The sequence below is a fragment of the Oncorhynchus mykiss genome, chromosome 7, assembly GCF_013265735.2.
Source record: "Oncorhynchus mykiss isolate Arlee chromosome 7, USDA_OmykA_1.1, whole genome shotgun sequence".
NCBI lineage: Eukaryota > Metazoa > Chordata > Actinopteri > Salmoniformes > Salmonidae > Oncorhynchus > Oncorhynchus mykiss.
In genome coordinates this window covers 11,810,851-11,825,794 of record NC_048571.1, presented here as the reverse complement: position 1 = coordinate 11,825,794, position 14,944 = coordinate 11,810,851, and positions in this window count along the sequence as shown.

Here is a 14,944-nt window from a genome sequence, read left to right as displayed (position 1 = left end):
CCATGCTAGGCCCATTCTCCCGGCTAGCTGAAGAGGCCCATCAGCCACTCCTGGGCTACAATACCCGGACCCCTTCTACTGCCGGTACGGGACACGGAACCCCGCCGATCCTTCATGCCTGTACTACCGACGTAACCTGCTCGAGGGGGTACTCAACTGGTCCCTATGCCGCGAAGTCCCCTGAATGCCCATCTGCTAGCCTGCTAGCCACGGCCCGCTAGCTGTCTAGAGCATATTGGACTGTTGAATAGATCCATCGGTCAATTTCTTGGGCCACTATACCTATTTTGCTAATTGGACTAGGTCCTCTCTGTTACTCGGAACCCTACTAATCCATCACGACTGATCTATCGACGTCACACGGAGGCTAAAACAGACTTTCCTCCGTCGCGACGTCCCTCTAAAGCTCTTCTGCTAGCTTGCTAGCCCCGGCCTGCTAGCAGTCTGAATCGCCATGTCTCCAGCCAGCCCAACCACTCACTGGATCCCTATGATCACTCGGCTACGCATGCCTCTCCCTAATATCAATATGCCTTGTCCATTACTGTCCTGGTTAGTGATTATTGTCTTATTTCACTGTAGGCCACAAGCCCTGCTCAATATGCCTTAACCAACCATTTAGTTCCACCTCCCACATATGCGGTGACATCACCTGGTTTAAACGTCTCTAGAGACAATATCTCTCTCATCATTACTCAATGCCTAGGTTTAGCACCAATGTACTCACATCCTACCATAGCTTTGTCTGCACATTATGCCTTGAATCTATTCTATCTCGACCCAGAAACCTGCTCCTTTTACTCTCTGTTCTGAATATACTAGACGACCAGTTCTTATAGCCTTTAGCCGTACCCTTATCCTACTCCTCCTCTGGTGATGTAGAGGTTAATCCAGGCCCTGCAGTGCCTAGCTCCACTCCCATTCCCCAGGTGGTCTCATTTGTTGACTTCTGTAACCGTTAAAGCCTTGGTTTCATGCATGATAACATTAGAAGCCTCCGCCTAAGTTTGTTTTATTCACTGCTTTAGCACACTCTGCCAACCCGGATGTCCTAGCCGTGTCTGAATCCTGGCTTAGGAAGACCACCAAAAACCAGAAATGTCCATCCCTAACTATAACATTTTCCGACAAGATAGAACTGCCAAAGGGGGCGATGTTGCTATCTACTGCAGAAATAGCCTGCAGAGTTCGGTCTTACTATCCAGGTCTGTACCCAAACAATTTGAGCATTCACTTTTAAAAATCCACCTTTCCAGAAACAAGTCTCTCACCGTTGCCGCTTGCTATGGACCACCTTCTGCCCCCAACTGTGCCCTGGACACCATATGTGAATTGATTGCCCCCATCTATCTTCAGAGCTTGTGCTGCTAGGTGACCTAAACTGGGACATGCTTAACACCCCGGCAATCCTACAATCTAAGCTTGATGCCCTCAATCTCACACAAATTATCAATGAACCCACCAGGTACAACCCCAAATCCGTAAACACTGGCACCCTCATAGATATCCTCCTAACCAACTTGCCCTCTAAATACACCTCTGCTGTTTTCAACCAAGATCTCAGCTATCACTGCCTCAGTGCCTGCATCCGTAATGGGTCTGCGGTCAAATGACCACCCCTCATCACTGTCAAAAGCTCCCTAAAACACTTCAGCAAGCAGGCCTTTCTAATCGACCTGGCCAGGATATTGACCTCATCCCGTCAGTAAAGGATGCCTGGTTATTCTTTAAAAGTGCCTTCCTCACCATCTTAAATAAGCATGCCCCATTCAAAAAAAATAGAACCAGGAACAGATATAGCCCTTGGTTCTCTCCTGACTGCCCTTGACCAGCACAAAAACATCATGTGGTGTTCTGCATTAGCATCGAATAGCCCCAGTGATATGCAACTTTTCAGGGAAGTTAGGAACCAATATACACAGGCAGTTAGGAAAGCTAAGGCTAGCTTTTTCAAGCAGAAATTTGCATCCTGTAGCACAAACTCAAAAAAGTTCTGGGACACTGTAAAGTCCATGGACACTGTCACCACCAATAAATCCACTATAATTGAGAATTTCAATTAATTCAATTTCAATTTCAAGCATTTTTCTACGACTGGCCATGTTTTCCACCTGGCTACCCCTACCCCGATCAACACCCCTGCACCCCCCACAGCAACTCATCCAAGCCTCCCCCATTTCTCCTTCACCCAAAACGAGATAGCAGATGTTCTGAAAGAGCTGCAAAATCTGGACCCCTACAAATCAGCCGAGCTAGACAATCTGGACACTCTTTTTCTAAAAGGATTTGCCGAAATTGTTGCAACCCCTATTACTAGCCCGTTCAACTTCTCTTCCATATCGTCTGAGATTCCCAAAGATTGGAAAGCTACCGCGGTCATCCCCCTCTTCAAAGGGGGAGACACTCTAGACCCAAACTATTACAGACCTACAGTGCCTTGCGAAAGTATTCGGCCCCCTTGAACTTTGCGACCTTTTGCCACATTTCAGGCTTCAAACATAAGGATATAAAACTGTATTTTTTTGTGAAGAATCAACAACAAGTGGGACACAATCATGAAGTGGAACGACATTTATTGGATATTTCAAACTTTTTTAACAAATCAAAAACTGAAAAAGTGGGCGTGCAAAATTATTCAGCCCCTTTACTTTCAGTGCAGCAAACTCTCTCCAGAAGTTCAGTGAGGATCTCTGAATGATCCAATGTTGACCTAAATGACTAATGAGGATAAATACAATCCACCTGTGTGTAATCAAGTCTCCGTATAAATGCACCTGCACTGTGCACAGTCTCAGAGATCCGTTAAAAGCGCAGAGAGCATCATGAAGAACAAGGAACACACCAGGCAGGTCCGAGATACTGTTGTGAAGAAGTTTAAAGCCGGATTTGGATACAAAAAGATTTCCCAAGCTTTAAACATCCCAAGGAGCACTGTGCAAGCGATAATATTGAAATGGAAGGAGTATCAGACCACTGCAAATCTACCAAGACCTGGCTGTCCCTCTAAACTTTCAGCTCATACAAGGAGAAGACTGATCAGAGATGCAGCCAAGAGGCCCATGATCACTCTGGATGAACTGCAGAGATCTACAGCTGAGGTGGGAGACTCTGTCCATAGGACAACAATCAGTTGTATATTGCACAAATCTGGCCTTTATGGAAGAGTGGCAAGAAGAAAGCCATTTCGTAAAGATATCCAGAAAAAGTGTTGTTTAAAGTTTGCCACAAGCCACCTGGGAGACACACCAAACATGTGGAAGAAGGTGCTCTGGTCAGATGAAACCAAAATTGAACTTTTTGGCAACAATGCAAAACGTTATGTTTGGCGTAAAAGCAACACAGCTGAACACACCATCCCCACTGTCAAACATGGTGGTGGCAGCATCATGGTTTGGGCCTGCTTTTCTTCAGCAGGGACAGGGAAGATGGTTAAAATTGATGGGAAGATGGATGGCGCCAAATACAGGACCATTCTGGAAGAAAAGCTGATGGAGTCTGCAAAAGACCTGAGACTGGGACGGAGATTTGTCTTCCAACAAGACAATGATCCAAAACATAAAGCAAAATCTACAATGGAATGGTTCAAAAATAAATATATCCAGGTGTTAGAATGGCCAAGTCAAAGTCCAGACCTGAATCCAATCGAGAATCTGTGGAAAGAACTGAAAACTGCTGTTCACAAATGCTCTCCATCCAACCTCACTGAGCTCGAGCTGTTTTGCAAGGAGGAATGGGAAAAAAATTCAGTCTCTCGATGTGCAAAACTGATAGAGACATACCCCAAGCGACTTACAGCTGTAATCGCAGCAAAAGGTGGCGCTACAAAGTATTAACTTAAGGGGGCTGAATAATTTTGCACGCCCAATTTTTCAGTTTTTGATTTGTTAAAAAAGTTTGAAATAGCCAATAAATGTCGTTCCACTTCATGATTGTGTCCCACTTGTTGATTCTTCACAAAAAAATACAGTTTTATATCTTTATGTTTGAAGCCTGAAATGTGGCAAAAGGTCGCAAAGTTCAAGGGGGCCGAATACTTTCGCAAGGCACTATATATCTATCCTACCCTGCCTTTCTAAGGTCTTTGAAAGCCAAGTTAACAAACAGATTACCGACCATTTCGAATCCCACCGTACTCTCCGCTATGCAATCTGGTTTCTGAGCTGGTCATGGGTGAACCTCAGCCACACTCAAAGTCCTAAACTAAATCATAACCGCCATCGCTAAAAGACAATACTGTGCAGCCGTATTCATTGACCTGGCCAAGGCTTTCGACTCTGTCAATCATCACATTCTTATCGGCAGACTCAACAGCCTTGGTTTCTCAAATGATTGCCTCGCCTGGTTCACCAACTATTTCTCTGATAGATTTCAGTGTGTTAAATCGGAGGGCCTGGAGTTAGGGTCTCTGATCCACCTCTAAGCAGACGACACCATTCTGTATACTTCTGGCCCTTCTTTGGACACTGTGTTAACAAACCTCCAGATGAGCTTCAATGCCATACAACACTCCTTCCACGGCCTCCAACTGCTCTTAAATGCAAGAAAAACTAAATGCATGCTTTTCAACCGATCGCTGCCCCCACCTGCTCGCCCGTCCAGCATCACTACTCTGACCTGTATGCTCTCGTTGGCTAGCCCTCGCCAAACCCACTGGCTCCAGGTCATCTACAAGTCTCTGCTAGGTAAAGCCCCGCCTTATCTCAGCTCACTTGTCACCATAGCACCACCCACCCGTAGCACGCGCTCCAGCAGCTATATCTCACTGGTCACCCCCAAAGCCAAGGCAGCCAGCCGCCAGTTCTCTGCTGCCTCAGACTGGAACAAACCACAACATCTCTGAAGCTGGAGACTCATATCTCCCTTACTAGCTTTAAGCACCAGCTGTCAGAGCAGCTCACAGATCACTGCATCTGTACATAGCCCATCTGTAAATAGCCCATCCAACTACCTGATCCACATACTTTATTTATCTTGCTCCTTTGCACCCCAGTATCTTTACTTGCACATTCATCGTCTGCACATCTACCATTCCAGTGATTAATTGATAAATTGTAATTACTTTGCCACCATGGCCTATTTATTGCCTTACCTCCCTTATCCTGCCTCATTTGCACACACTGTATATAGACTTTCTCTACTGTATTATTGACCATGTTTGTTTATTCAAAGTGTGTTGTGTGTCGAACTGCTTTGCTTTATCTTGGCCAGGTCGCAGTTGTAAATGAGAACTTCTTCTCAACTAGCCTAGCTGGTTAAATTAAGGTGGAATTTTAAAAAAGATAGAAAAGAGAACAATGGTAATCTTGGGTAGAGCTGCCGTGGGATGAGAGAGTCTACATGTCTGTCATTAACATCCCTGTGACCTACAATACACCATGTCTAGGTCCTGTCCACTGTGTCACTTACATGATATGCTCAAATTGCATGCATGTCAATAACTGTCATATTGCAGAAGACACTGGGGTCTTTGGTCAGTGTTGCAAGCTCTTTGTACAGGGAAGGAAGTGAGGTAAGATGGCTGGGTACCTTACAACATTATGCTTTTCAGGCCCGTGAAGTGTTAAGCTTCTTAGAATGTGGAAATATGTTGTTCTCAAGCAATGAACTCAGAATCCCTATGTTGTACGTTTTCCATCAATGTGTGTAGCAACGGTCATCAAAATTGTTACAAAGTAAAAAATAAAATTCTGATCAATTTAACTGTTGGACAATGGATGAAGATACTCCAAATATTTTCCAAAAAGTTTTAAATCCTTCGAATTATAGCACATTGTTACGGTTTTCTTCCGTCGAAGGAGAGGAGGACCAAAATGCAGCCTGGTTATTTTGATTCATCTTTAATAAAAGATAACCACAAACAATACTAACCACGAACAACACAAACCAATAACATGAAAACCTAAACAGCCTTATCTGGTGCAAACAAACACTGAGACAGGAACAATCACCCACAAAACACTCAAAGAATATGGCTGCCTAAATATGGTTCCCAATCAGAGACAACGATAAACACCTGCCTCTGATTGAGAACCACTCCAGGCAGTCATAGACTTACCTAGAAAACCCCACAATCCCATGACCTACAAAAACCCCAAGACAAAACACACCACATAAATAACCCATGTCACAGCCTGGCCTGACCAAAATAATAAAGAAAACACAAAATACTAAGACCAGGGCGTGACACACATAAAACTTTGTACTGGCACAGACAAGTAATGAATTGAGTTGAGGCATTTTGGTAGAAATTCAGGTATTCAATTAATTGACAAATGTAACTTTTCTTATGATGCACTCTGTCACGGATCCCTCTGATTAGTATTTGTATAAGTGTACCCTTTGGTTTCCATTGGCCTCTCGATTATTGTTACAATGTCCGTTGGTGTGTGCCGTTGGTTTCGTGCCCTTGTGGATTGCACAGATGCTTACGGGTCTAGTCCCGTGTGTTAATAATTGTGTATCCGAGGTACTTGCTCTTTTGTTTGGGTTTCAACTCTGTTTTTGTTACGTGTTTGTTTGGTCTTCGTCCCTGTGCCTTTAGACGGCACGCCATAATTTGGTCTTAATAAAAAAAACAATTACGCATTCCTGCACCTGTCTCCTGAATTTCTTCACATTTTCTTAGTGTATCATTTTTCCCCCATATTTTATAAAATAAAGAATTTATATTGGTTAGAAATATGAGTTGAATTATGGGCTACAGGAAGCTCAAATAGCAGGTGATTGGTTACACTAACCCACCTCCCATTCTGGAACTATTGCATGACCAGAACTAGTAATTGGTAGTTGTCACTCCTGGCAAGGCCCCACCCCCCTTTGCTAAACAATCATGTTGCATTGTCGGAAGTACCCCCTCATGTGTATTTTATCAGTAGGCCTATGGTGTCATGAGTCTTCTCAAGTACCCCCTGTGGATTGGCCAAGTACCCCCAGGGAACCTAGTACCCCTGGTTGGGAACCACTGCTCTAATTTATATAAACAAATAGCAATTCAACAATGTGCACGAAATTAACTATTTTGATGGAAATCACAAATGTCTTCCTGCTAAATTGAACAATAACAAGCTAGCAGGAGGACATTTGAGGATTAACTATGCTCCTCAAGGAGTAAAAGAGTGTTTGAAGTCCACCGAGATAGTGAATTTCTGCATATTGTTTAATTGCTATTTGTTTATCTAAAGCATAAGCGATAAGTGGTTGATTGAATCGTAGTAATCAAATTGTAGTAATCATGGCCCGGGGGCCCTGACCTCCAGGGGGCTCCAATTTCTTTTTAGAGGTATCATTAAGATGGCATAAGTCATGGCAAAATGTGTAGAAGTTCAGGAAATTAGCATTAAAACATTTCTGTCCACATCATAGAAAAATGTGTAGAATTTCAGGAAATTAGCTTTAAAACATTTCTGTCCACCCCATAGAAAAATGGGTAGAATTGCAGGAAATAGCTCTAGAACTGTCACGCCCTGACCTTAGAGAGACATTTTATTTCTCTCTTTGGTTAGTTCAGGGTGGGATTAGGGTGGGCATTCTATGTTTCCTATTTCTTTGTTTTTGGCCGAGTGTGGTTCCCAATCAGAGGCAGCTGTCTATCGTTGTCTCTGATTGGGAATCATACTTAGGTAGCCTTTTCCAACCTGTGTTTTGTGGGTAGTTATTTTCTGTTTAGCTGTTTTGTTGCCTGACAGAACTGTGTGCTTTTGGTTTTTCAACTTTGTTATTTTATTGCGGTGTTCAGTTTATTAAAAATCATGAACGCCTACAACGCTGCACCTTGGTCTCCTTCTTCTCCTTCTTCAACCCACGAGAGGCGTTATAAGAACTGAAAAAAAGTATCTCTGCCCCATGGCAAAATTAGTTGAATAGCATGAAATTTGTTATAACATCTAAAAATGGCAAAATGTGTAGAACTGCTGAAAAAATGGTTTAAAATGGCAACATTTTTTCAAGAATGTATTTTTTTTAAACCTTTATTTAACTAGGCAAGTCAGTTAAGAACAAACTATTTTTAAAATGGCGGCCTACACCGGCCAAACCCGGACAACACTGGGCCAATTGTGAGCCGCCCTATGGGACTCCCAATCATGGCCGGTTGTGATACAGCCTGGTACAGCCTGGATGGAGCGATGCCTCAAGCACTGAGATGCAGTGCCCTAGACCACTGCGTTGCGGGCCACTAAAATCTCGCTTAGGGCCCCCAAAAGGTTACAGTCGGCCCGGGATATCTGTACCACCCAATCCAAAAAACGCACACAAAAAAGCAGACACAAATATTTCAGATATCAATGGTCTACAAACACATTTGCGACAACAGTATATCTTCAATGCATTGATAAAATACATGCCATGATCTTGGTGATACTGTGTGTCTTGTTTAAAATAAAACTCCCTAGTTGTTGAGAAACATAGTCAGTTACCAAGAGAACTTTGCCTAGAGTGTACTCCACTGCCTATTTTCCCCTTTACTCTACAAAGCATTCTATGAGTTTCACTATCTGAGAGGGCACTGCCCTGAGTACATTGTGATGTATGTTTTTGGCCAGCCCAAGTTGTCACCCTATCATCTTCCTATTTGTCACACACACACACGCAGTCAATGAGGTGCCTCCCCAAAAGGTCCTAAAGAATCATTCATTATGTATACATACATCTTGTATTGAGAAAGGCCACTAGCCCAAAATGTTGACCAAAGTACCATGTCCACCATTACTAACAATGAATATTACACCTTTGTGAACAATAAGATACAGATCTCCAGCATTTTTGTCTCTCAGCCTGTCAATTTTATAGGATGCTACAAGACAGCATCTTCAAATGTAGTCTACTAGTTGTAGTCTGTAGGCCTACTGTAGTCTACTCATCAACTTTTTATGGAATTATGTAATGATTCTTATCCAATGAAATCGTAAACAAAAGCATTCTCCTGTGTAGCCTACATATTTGGCGTGTTTGCAAGTGGAAGAGAGTGTACATGTGTGAGTGAGAGAGAGAGAGAGAGAGAGAGAAAACATGTCAAAGTCTTGTGAAAGTAAGAGAAGAACTGAATTCTGTACTATTGAGTCTAGGGCCGATTGGCCTTATAATCAAACGCTTAGCTTGTCATACCTGTGGGACCACAGACCAAGTAACCACCAATAAGCAATAATAAAACACCTGTTGTTTCAATGACATGACCTCAATCATTAAACTAATTGTCACATCTGCCCCTGTAGTGCCCTCTACTGCTCATCCTGTGTCTCCTTGACCTGCCGCCACTCCCCCAGTACTCTCTCCCTCTCTCTCTCTCTCTCTCTCTCTCTCTCTTACCCTCTCTCTCTCTCCGTGTGTGTGATTATGTGATTGTGTGGGTGGAGAAAGGTGTGCTGGAGTCAGAGCAGATCCCCACCAGCTGCAACCTGTTCCATAATCAAGACCTCTACAAATACTCAGTCCTGCCACTTCTACACTGCCAGATTGTAATCTCTGCTCAGTCAGTGTACGCCTCTAGCCAGTTGTTACGATTAGAGCCTCTTGTGCCTGTTTTCCTTGCCTGATGCTGTTTTCCTCTCCGCTACAGTTCTGCCTGCTCTGACTCTGGTCTCTGTCTCGTCATCCTGCTATTCTGTCCTGGATTCCCCACTCTACTACTCCCTTGGATTCCCCTCCAGACCTACTTACCCTGTTGTCCCAACCCCTCTCGCTCCAGCCTCGGCCTCCGCACCTGGTTTCTTGCAACCCACCCGAACGTCCTCTGGCCTGCACTCCATCTTCCCCCTGTGTTTAAATAAATACCTTTAGTTACTTCATCCCAGTCCCCTTGTCTGAGTCTGCTCTTGGGTTCCACTCTGCGTAACACTGTCTCAGTGGCTCAAGGAATCCATTATCAAAGGACAAATATAGCAGTAAAGAATTGTTTTGAGAACAAAAATAAACTGCCCTGTTTGATAGGTGGCTATCACAAAATAGAGGCTGTTCACAAACAAATTAGTCCAAATATGCATGTTTGACAGACAGCTACTGCTTGAGAGGAACTCTACAGTCTCTGACTTGGATACTCTCATGCAAAAGTGGTCAGAAGCTTCTTGAGGTAATGGGTCCATATGGGGTAATGGGTCTCTTTCCCCTGCAGTGCTAAAACACACAGGCCCGTGGTGCAGTGGTCTAAGGCACTGCATAGCAGGGCTAGAGGCGTTACTAAAGAACCAGGTTCATTCCCGGGTTGTGCCACAATCGGCCAGGAGTCCCATAGGACGGCGCACAACTGGCCCAGCATTGTCCGGGTGAAGGGAGGGTTTGGCCAGTGGGGCTGTACTTGGCTCATTGTGCCCTAGCGACTCCTTGTGGTGGGCCGGGTACTTACAGGCTGACCCTGGTCACTTTTTTCTAGTCACTGTTCTTCTACATCTGCATTGATCGCTGTTTGGGATTTAGGCTGAGTTTCTCTATAGCCCTTTGTGACATCGGCTGATGTAAAAAGGGCTTTATAAGTAAATTTCACTGATTGATTGATAAACATTCTGAGTGGACCCTGTGGTTTTCCTTACCTGCAATGGATTTAAGTGAAGATAGACTTGTGTTTACTGTTTTTCACTTTCTTGGGCCTCATTCCTTCTCACCTTCTCGAGCGGTAGGCTTGTCCCTACTTGAATTGAGATTCCTCTGGTCTGCCCAACAGAGAGGACTTGAGGGAGGGAAGATGAGGGGAGATAGATGGGGAAGGAAAATGATTGGATCCATAGCCCACACCCAAGAATCCAATTTCAATACTGTTCTGTAAGGTAGGAAATAATGTAATGTAATTAATTACTTGAAATAAAACTTTGTGTCTCCTCATTGAACGTAACCATCACACTCAGTCTATATTATCGATCAATCAAATGTATTTATGAAGCCCTTTTTATATCATGTTTATCTTCATTCATTTTCTTTGAGACAGATACTTGGATACATGAAGTTGCATTCATTTGCATAAGCCTACATATAGCATGCATTAGTTGTATATACTGTATACAGTACCAGTCAAAAGTTTGTACACATTCAAGGGTCTTTCTTTATTTTTTATATTTTCCACAATGTAGAATAATAGTGAAGACATCAAAACTATGAAATAACACAAATGGAATCATGTAGTGACCATAAGTGTCAAACAAATCAAAATATATTTTAAATGTGTAACGTCTGCTTCCAACTCACACCCTCAAACACGTAGATCCCCTGAACGCAGCTCACTTTCCAGCCCACACTCTCCAGATCCCAGTCACCTGCATTCCAATCACCTTTTCACACACCTGAATGTCATTATCACACACTATATAGTTCAGTTCTTTGCACTCCATCACTGAGATATTGTTTGTTTTGTGACATGTCTTTCAGAGCACGCTGTGTCCCGTGATTTGCGCCTTCCGTGTATGATAGTTTTTGCCTATACCCTACCTGTACTTTAGCCTATTGGATTTCCTGTTATCTACCTATTGCCCGATCTCCCGAACAACGTTACTAGCCTTTCCCCTGCCTGTACTGTTGCCCTTTTGGACCCCCTGTGTATGACCTTCTGCCTCCTCCTGTGGTCTTTTGCAATAAACACCTTCTGCGCCCTGCGGATGAAACCAGCTCTCTGTCTCCCCTTCGTGTTCATTACAATATTTTAAATTCTTCAAAGTAGCCACCCTTTGCCTTGGTGACAGCTTTGCCCACTCAATCATCAAGTTTGCGGACGACACTACAGTGGTAGGCTTGATTACCAACAACGACGAGACAGCCTACAGGGAGGAGGTGAGGGCCCTCGGAGTGTGGTGTCAGGAAAATAACCTCACACTCAACGTCAACAAAACTAAGGAGATGATTGTGGACTTCAGGAAACAGCAGAGGGAGCCCCCCCCCTGTCCACATTGATGGGACAGTAGTGGAGAGGGTAGTAAGTTTTAAGTTCCTCGGCGTACACATCACAGACAAACTGAATTGGTCCACCCACACAGACAGCATCGTGAAGAAGGCGCAGCAGCGCCTCTTCAACCTCAGGAGGCTGAAGAAATGTGGCTTGTCACCAAAAACACTCACAAACTTCTACAGATGCACAATCGAGAGCATCCTGTCTGGCTGTATCACCGCCTGGTACGGCAACTGCTCCGCCCACAACCGTAAGGCTTTCCAGAGGGTAGTGAGGTCTGCACAACGCATCACCGGGGGCAAACTACCTGCCCTCCAGGAAACCTACACCACCCGATGTCACAGGAAGGCCATAAAGATCATCAAGGACAACAACCACCCAAGCCACTGCCTGTTCACCCCGCTATCATCCAGAAGGCGAGGTCAGTACAGGTGCATCAAAGCTGGGACCGAGAGACTGAAAAACAGCTTCTATCTCAAGGCCATCAGACTGTTAAACAGCCACCACTAACATTGAGTGGCTGCTGCCAACACACCGACTCAACTCCAGCCACTGTAATAATGGGAATTGATGGAAATTGATGGAAAATATATCACTAGCCACTTTAAACAATACTACTTAATATAATGTTTACATACCCTACATTATTCATCTCATATGTATATGTATATACTGTACTCTATATCATCTACTGCATCTTTATGTAATACATGTATCACTAGCCACTTTAAACTATGCCACTTTGTTTACATACCCTACATTACTCATCTCATATGTATATACTGTACTCGATAACATCTACTGCATCTTGCCTATGCCGTTCTGTACCATCACTCATTCATATATCTTTATGTACATATTCTTTATCCCTTTACACTTGTGTGTATAAGGTAGTAGTTTTGGAATTGTTAGGTTAGATTACTCGTAGGTTATTACTGCATTGTCGGAACTAGAAGCACAAGCATTTCGCTACACTCGCATTAACATCTGCTAACCATGTGTATGTGACAAATACATTTGATTTGATTTGATTTGACATATGCTGAGCACTTGTTGGCTGCTTTTCCATCACTATCCGGTCCAACTTATCCAAAACCATCTCAATTGGGTTGATGTCGGGTGATTGTGGACGCCAGGTCATCTGATGCAGCACTCCATCACTCTCCTTCTTGGTCAAATATTCCTTACATAGCCTGAAGGTGTGTTTTGGGTCATAGTCTTGTTGAAAAACAAATGATAGTCCCACAAACCAGATCGGATGGCATGTCGCTGCAGAATGCTGTGGTAGCCATGCTGGTAAAGTGTGCCTTGAATTCTAAATAAATCGCTGACAGTGTATTTGTATTTATTAGGGATCCCCATTAGCTGCTGCCAAGGCAGCAGCTACTCTTCCTGGGGTCCCACATTACATATAAAACAAAAGATAAAACAGTGAACTATGTTTGTACTGAACGAGCTAAAGATTAAACTGTACATCATATAGCATCTCTACACCACCTATACACAACACAAAATGTTCAATACCACCATACAACAATATCACAATGTGTGCATATGCATGTGTCTGTACCTTTGTGTGTGTCTCTTCACAGTCCCCGTTGTTCCATAACGTGTATTTGTACCTGCTTTTTAAATTCTACGGATTCTACTGCTTGCATCAGTTACCTGATGTGGAATAGAGTTCCATGTAGTCATGGCTCTATGTAGTACTGTGCTCCTCCCATAGCCTGTTCTGGACTTGGGGACTGTGAAGAGACCTCTAGTGCCATGTCTTGTGGGGTAATACATGGGTGTCCGAGCTGTGTGCTGAATGCTCGGTACATTCAGCTTGTCAACACCTCTTACAAAACCTAGTAATGATGAAGTCAATCTCTCTTCCACTTTGAGCCATGAGAGATTGACATGCATGTCATTAATGTTAGCTCTCTGTGTACTTTTAAGGGCCAGCCGTGCTGCCCTGTTCTGAGTCAACTGCAATTTTCCTAAGTCCCTCTTTGTGGCACCTGACCACACTACTTAACGGTAGTCTAGGTGCGACAAACTTGTGTTGTTATGAAGGCAGAGCAGTGCTTTATTATGGACAGACTTCTCCTCATCTTAGCTACTGTTGTAGCAATATGTTTTGACCATGACAGTTTACAATCAAGGGTTATTCCAAGCAGTTTAGTCACCTCAACTTGCTCAATTTCCACATTATTCATTACGAGATGTAGTTGAGGTTTAGGGTTTAGTGAATGATTTGTCCCAAATATAATGCTTTTAGTTTTGGAAATATTTAGGACTAACTTATTCCTTGTTACCCATTCCGAAACTAACTGCAGCTCTTTGTTAAGTGTTGCTGTCATTTCAGTCGTTGTAGTAGCTGACGTGTATAGTGTTGAGTCATTCGCATACATAGACACAATGACCTTACTCAAAGCCAGTGGCATGTCATTAGTAAAGATTGAAAAAAGCAAGGGGCCTTAACAGCTATACTGGGGAATTCATGATTCTACCTTGATTGTGCTTGAGAGGCTTCCATTAAAGAACACCTTCTGTGTTCTGTTAGACAAGTAACTCTTTATCCACATTATAGCAGGGGGTGTAAAGCCAAAACACATATGTTTTTCCAGTAGCAAACTATGATTGATTATGTCAAAAGCTGCACTGAAGTCTAACAAGACAGCCCCCACGATAATTTCATCATCAATTTCTCTCAGCCAATCATCAGTAAGTGCTGTGCTTGTTGAGTGTCCTTCCCTATTTGCGTGCTGAAAGTCTGTTGTCAATTTGTTTACGGTGAAATAGCATTGTATCTGGTCAAACACCATAATTTCCAGAAGTTTACTACGGGATGGTAACATGCTGATTGGTCCGCTATTTAAGCAGGTAAAGGGTCACCAGCAAAGCACCCCCACACCATCACACCTCCCCATCCATGCTTCACGGTGGGAACCACACATGCGGAGATCATCCGTTCACCTACTCTGCGTCTCACAAAGACACAGCAGTTGGACACAAAAATCTCAAATTTGGACTCATCGGACCAGATTTCCACCAGTCTAATGTCCATTGCTCGTGTTTCTTGGCCCAAGCAAGTCT